Below are 5,884 nucleotides of genomic sequence, written 5' to 3'. Positions count from 1 at the left end.
GAGCTGCGGCTGCTTCCATCACATTTGAGGTGGGTGTCCTCTTTTCCACTCAATAATACTCTATATAGCTCGATCATAACACTGTAAGTGATTTTTATAATATCTAAGCAGCTCTTATTCCAGCTCTTCTTTCATTTCTTGATTTTGTTACTCCAGCTATGTTTTGAGGTTATGAAAAGAGACAGAAATCGGTTGTTTTATATTTGTGGTTTTTTTCTACTTATATTTCAGTATTTAATCATTTAAAGAAAAGTGATTAAATAAGGGGATTAACTAGAATTGTAATATTTTCCCCTAAACCTAGGACTCCCATTGTCAGGGCCTTTATTAAGATAAAGATTTCTATTTGTTACAGTGTGAATTAGTAAATAGAAGTTGGAGGTGTCAAATTCTTCTTTGTTGGATTAAATTTCTTATCCTGAAATGTTATCAGGCTTCAAATCTAAATTATAAATATTCTAATATATAGCTTTTAGGGCAGAAAATAATTAAAAATAAATTGGCATTTCTTGTGTCTAGGGATTTCCCAAAAAGAGAGACTGCTTGGTTTTTGTGTGTTACAAAGAATCGTCAGATGAATCTATTTTATAGGAAATACTTTGATATTACAGAATCAAAGTGTTTTAAAATTTGTCTTTATATTATTGATCAATGAATAGGTAGAATATAAACTATTAAAAAAACTAACAGAAGAAAGCTTGTGGAGTGATAAGTAGAACATGCATTTGGAAGTTTCTATCCCACAAGAAAGAATAAGAGGTAGAAAGATTATAGGAACACACACCAGTGTAAGCTGGAAGCAAAATTACACAAGCAGAAGAAGCTTAGAAATTTAAAATAAATGCTTAATATACTCTGTTTTGTGGGGTCCTGTTTAATAAGTGTTGGAATTAACATTAATACAAGAAAAGTCATCTATTCCTATTTTGATGAAAGAAAAGTGACATCTCAACTGATCGAGTCCAGAGCTAAACGTGGACCCAATTTTCATTAGAAAGCTGCTGAGGTCTTAGCCTGGGTTCTCTTTTGAAGTGCTAGCTTGTGTCATGCAGACAAAGGCTAAGAGAACTTTTCAACAATAACTTTGGAAAGAAAGCTGCAGGTTTAGGGAAGATTTTTTATTTCTTTATTTAATATATCTAAATCAGGGTACATTTCCAAAAGGATCAACCATTAAAAAATGTTTATAACCAGGGTGTGGAAATTTCTTTAAATAACCAGAATATTTTTATTAGTGTTTGAATGGTATATCTTTAAACTGGATGTCTTTATATTTGAATGAATTTCTTACGGAAGTCATAGATTTGGGTCTTGCTTTTTTATCTGACAATCTCTGTCCTCTAGTGTGTTTAGACCATTTACGTGTAAAGTATTGACATGGTTAAGTTAAAATCTACCATCTTGCTTATTATTCTCTATTTGTTCTGTGTTTTTCCTCTTTTTTTGTTGTTTGCTTGTTTTTATATTAGAATACCATTTTTTTGTGTTTGAGGAAGATTGGCCCTGAGCTAGCTAACATTTATTGCCACTCTTCCTCTTTTTGCTTGAGGAAGATTGGCCCTGAGCTAACACCTGTGCCAGTCTTCCTCTGGTTTGTCTGTGGGATGCTGCCACAGCAGGGCTTGATGAGCGGTGTGTAGGTCTGCACCAGGGATCTGAACCTGTGAACCCTGGGCCACTGAAGCAGAGCATGCAAACTTAACCAATATGTGATCAGGCCGGCCCCAGTAGAATACCTTTTATATCTCATTTTTATCTCCACTGTTTACTTACTATTTTAGCTCCTTAAATTAATTTTTAGTATTCCTAGAGTTTATAAAACACATCTTTAATCACAGTCTATCTTCAAATAATGTTATGCTGCCTGTGTGGTATAAGGACTTTGCAACAGTAAGCTCCCATTTCCTTCTCCCACCTTTTGTGATGTTTTGTGAGACATTTTAATTTGATGTATGCTATAATCTCCAAATACATTGCTACTGCTATTTTTTCTTAATAATGATCTTTCAGAGTGACTAAATATAAGAAAAACATGACTTCTATGTTTACTGTCATTTTGATTATTTCAGGAGATCTTTATTTCTTTATGTAAATCCAAATTTCTGTCTGGTCTCATATGCTTTATGCCTGAAGAACTTTCTTTAACATTTCCTGTAATGCAGGTCTGCTGGTGATGAATGCTCTAAAAAAATTATTTATTTATCCTTCATTCTTAGAGATATTTTTTCTGGGTATAGAAACTAGGTTGATAGGTTTTTTTTCTTTACGTTAAGAAATATACTTTAAATAATACTTTAAAGATGTCACTCCACTTTTCTTTGGTTTGCATAGAAGCCAAACGTGATAATGAGAAGTCTGCTGTAATGCTTACCTTTTTTCTTCTATATGTGTTATGGAGTGAACATTTGTGCCCCCCGCAAATTTATACGTTGAAGTCTTCACACCCAAGATGATGGTATTAGGAGGTGGGGGGCTTTGGGAGGTGACTAAGTCCTGAGTGTGAAGCCCTCATGAATGGGACTAGTGTGCTTATGAGAAGAGACATGAGAGCTTGTCCTCGCTGTCTCTGCGCTCCACCACATGAGGATACAATGAGAAGACAGCCATTTGCATCCTAGGAAGTGGGATCTCACCAGACATTGGATCTGCTTCCAGGACTGCAAGACAGAAATCTTATTTAGACTGCTCAGTCCATTGTGTTCTGTCATAGCAGCCCAAACAAATTAAGACAGTATGTAATGTGTCTTTTTTCCCTGGCCACCTTCAAGATCTTCTCTTTACCTTTGGTTTTGAGAAGTTTGAGTATGATGTGTCTGTGTGTGTCTGTTTTTGTTTTGTTATTTATTTATTTATTTTATTGTTTATCTTGCTTGGGGGGTTCTCTGACCCCTTTAGCCCAAGGGTTTTATTCCATAGGAAAAAAAGAGTCTTGGCAGGGCTTCCTGTCCTTCCTACAGTGGTGACAACTCCCCTCCTCTCTATCTGCATCACGAGTGAGGCTTTAACTGGTTTCCTGCTGTGTCTCTAATCTTTCTCAAGAGCATCAAATGAAGGACTGACAAAGAGCCCATGAATGGGTGTGGATTTCTTTGTATCTGCAACTCCCATGGGTTTTATAATATCATGCTAGCCAATGCTCAGACTTGAGCATTTTGTTAAAAATTGTTAAGAATTGTAGATGAATTCTTCTTGTCCACTTATATGGCAGCCATATATTCCTCTTGTGCTCTGCCCAGGTGAGTCAGTGCTTGTATATTGTGTCTTCTTGGAGTTTCCTGTCTTTCCTTAGAGTTCAGGCTAGTTGGTTGCCCTGAAATCTCAGCTTTAGAAACATGTTGATTTTGAGAACTTTCCAGCTTTTGTTGCTGTTGTTGAGTGGATGAGAGTAATACTGTTTCCGTCTTTCAACTTTCAAAGCAAAGCCTGAAGTCCAATAATCAAGATATTTTGGACAGAGAAATTATACATTTCAAACAGAAAAGAATTTAATAATTTAGATAATATTTTATTCATTGAAGAGAAGAAAAGTGTTCTACTTCAAAACTGCTGACTTTAAAAAAGTGCTGTAAATTTAACGTATTTCTAAAGAAAAATCTAAGCATTTATTAATTATAATTATTTCTTATTTTAAGGTTTCTTTGAAGGAATATTACTGTTTAACACTTTTAGAAGCAAATACACAGTTTCTAATATCTATAATTTGATTGATCCGATCATAGTATTAATATATGCATTAGTGTGAAGTTTTAAAATATCTGTGAATCATATACCAATAGTGATTGTCAAGATAAATTGTGAGGGAAAATTTGTAAAAAGTACCTCGTAACAATAAGAATAGAACTTCTTGGGGCCAGCCCGGTGGTGCAGCAGTTAAGTGTGCACGTTCTGCTTCGGCAGCCTGGGTTTCGCTGGTTAGGATCCCGAGTGTGGACATGGCCCCGCTTGGCAAGCCATGCTGTGGCAGGTGTCCCACATATAAAGTAGGGGAAGATGGGCACGGATGTTAGCTCAGGGCCAGCCTTCCTCAGCAAAAAGAGGAGGAGTGGCAGCAGTTAGCTCAGGGCTGATCTTCCTCCAAAAGAAAATAAATAAATAAAAATAAAAATAAATAAATAAAAATAGAACTTCCTTTCTAGCATTGCTCATAGCTACTCTTTTAAACTTCTTTTTTCCACTAGAAGCCATTGCAATATTTTCTGTGTGAATATCTATCTTAAATATAGTTTTATTGATAAATAAATTAGGTAAATGAATGTTCTATGACATTAGTACATAATTTCTGAAGTCTAATCTATTAGCCATTGGTCTGTGATGCTACTCAATGAAGATTATATGGTTAAATAAATTTGTACACTTTTGGGTTAAGGAAAGTTAAACAGGATTTTGTTCTTGTTTTTAAGTAACCAGACTACTCAGAGCCTTTAACGTGCTACAATGCATTGTTCATCTCATAAAGCAGACTATAATTTTCAGTGTTTCCAAAATTTATTTAATTGCCAAACACTTTGAGCAAGGCTATCTATATATATATTTTAAAGATTGGCACCTGAGCTAACAACTGTTGCCTATCTTCTTTTTTCTTTTTTTCTGCTTTTTCTACCCAAATCCGTCCAGTACATAATTGTATGTTTTAGTTGTGGGTCCTTCTAGTTGTGGCATGTGGGACACCGCCTCAGTGTGGCCTGACGTGCGGTGCCATGTCCGCACGGCTGTATATTTTTAAATGGAAAAAAAATTAATGGTATCCACCATGGGCCAGGCTGTGTTAGATCGTGGAGACTTTTGTGAACAAAATAGGCGTGGTCCTTGCCCTCATGGAACAGACAGACATCCTAAAATGGAGTCTATTTCTTAAAAGAAAGCTGGAGAATCATTATTTAAAAGATTGCTAGATTCATTGCCATAGAAATGAAAAGAAATCATTTTAAGATATGTATAAACTATAATAAAACTGAATAGGAAAACAGATTGTATAAAATATGAGTACCAATAAATTAATATTATAATATGTAAATAATTAATATGCATTTACAAGACAAACATAAAGCCCTAGTGGTAAATGAACAAAGGCTATAAATAGATAAACCACAATATTGTTAAAAAATCTATGGGGCTGGCCCGGTGGCCGAGTGGTTAAGTTCGCGCGCTCTGCTGCAGGCGGCCCAGTGTTTCGTTGGTTCGAATCCTGGGCGCGGACATGGCACTGCTCATCAAACCACGCTGAGGCAGTGTCCCACATACCACAACTAGAAGGACCCACAACGAAGAATATACAACTATGTACCGGGGGGCTTTGAGGAGAAAAAGGAAAAAAAAAAAAATCTATCTATTGTCCCTAGTAAGCAAAGTGACGTTTTAGTACCATTTAATGTCTATGAATTTGTAGACGTTAAAGAACACCCACACAGAACCAATAAGTATAATACTGACACGGTCGTAATCAAACAAACTTAATACCCGTTAATGTCCAAAACTAAGGCCATGTGAGCACCGAGTAATATTACTATTAGGAACTTTTTCTGAGGAAATAATTCAACAGAACAATAAAACTATGTTCATGATCAAATACATGTTCTCTGTGATTTTATTTATAATATTAAAAATTAGAAACCTCAATTATCATAATAGGCAATGGTAAATTAAATATTGTTATGCTAATTTAGTGGATGATTATAATTTCTGTTATGCATCCAACTTAGACAGCTTGGACCTTCTGACTACAGTGATAAAAATGAGGTTAATTACATGTGCTGCAGGGGCCTTACAAAATCCTACATTTATTGTGAGTAACACTTTAGGCTCCTATAGAAAAGATTGTTATTGGATGCTTAATTTGGGTGGGCTATAGCTGGCGTTAGGGGTTGGTGGCCAGATGAACTAGCTG

This window comes from Equus quagga, chromosome 8 (genome assembly GCF_021613505.1).
Source record: "Equus quagga isolate Etosha38 chromosome 8, UCLA_HA_Equagga_1.0, whole genome shotgun sequence".
In the NCBI taxonomy this organism is placed as follows: Eukaryota; Metazoa; Chordata; class Mammalia; order Perissodactyla; family Equidae; genus Equus; species Equus quagga.
The sequence above is the reverse complement of the archived record's forward strand: the minus strand, read 5'-3'. Positions refer to the sequence as shown.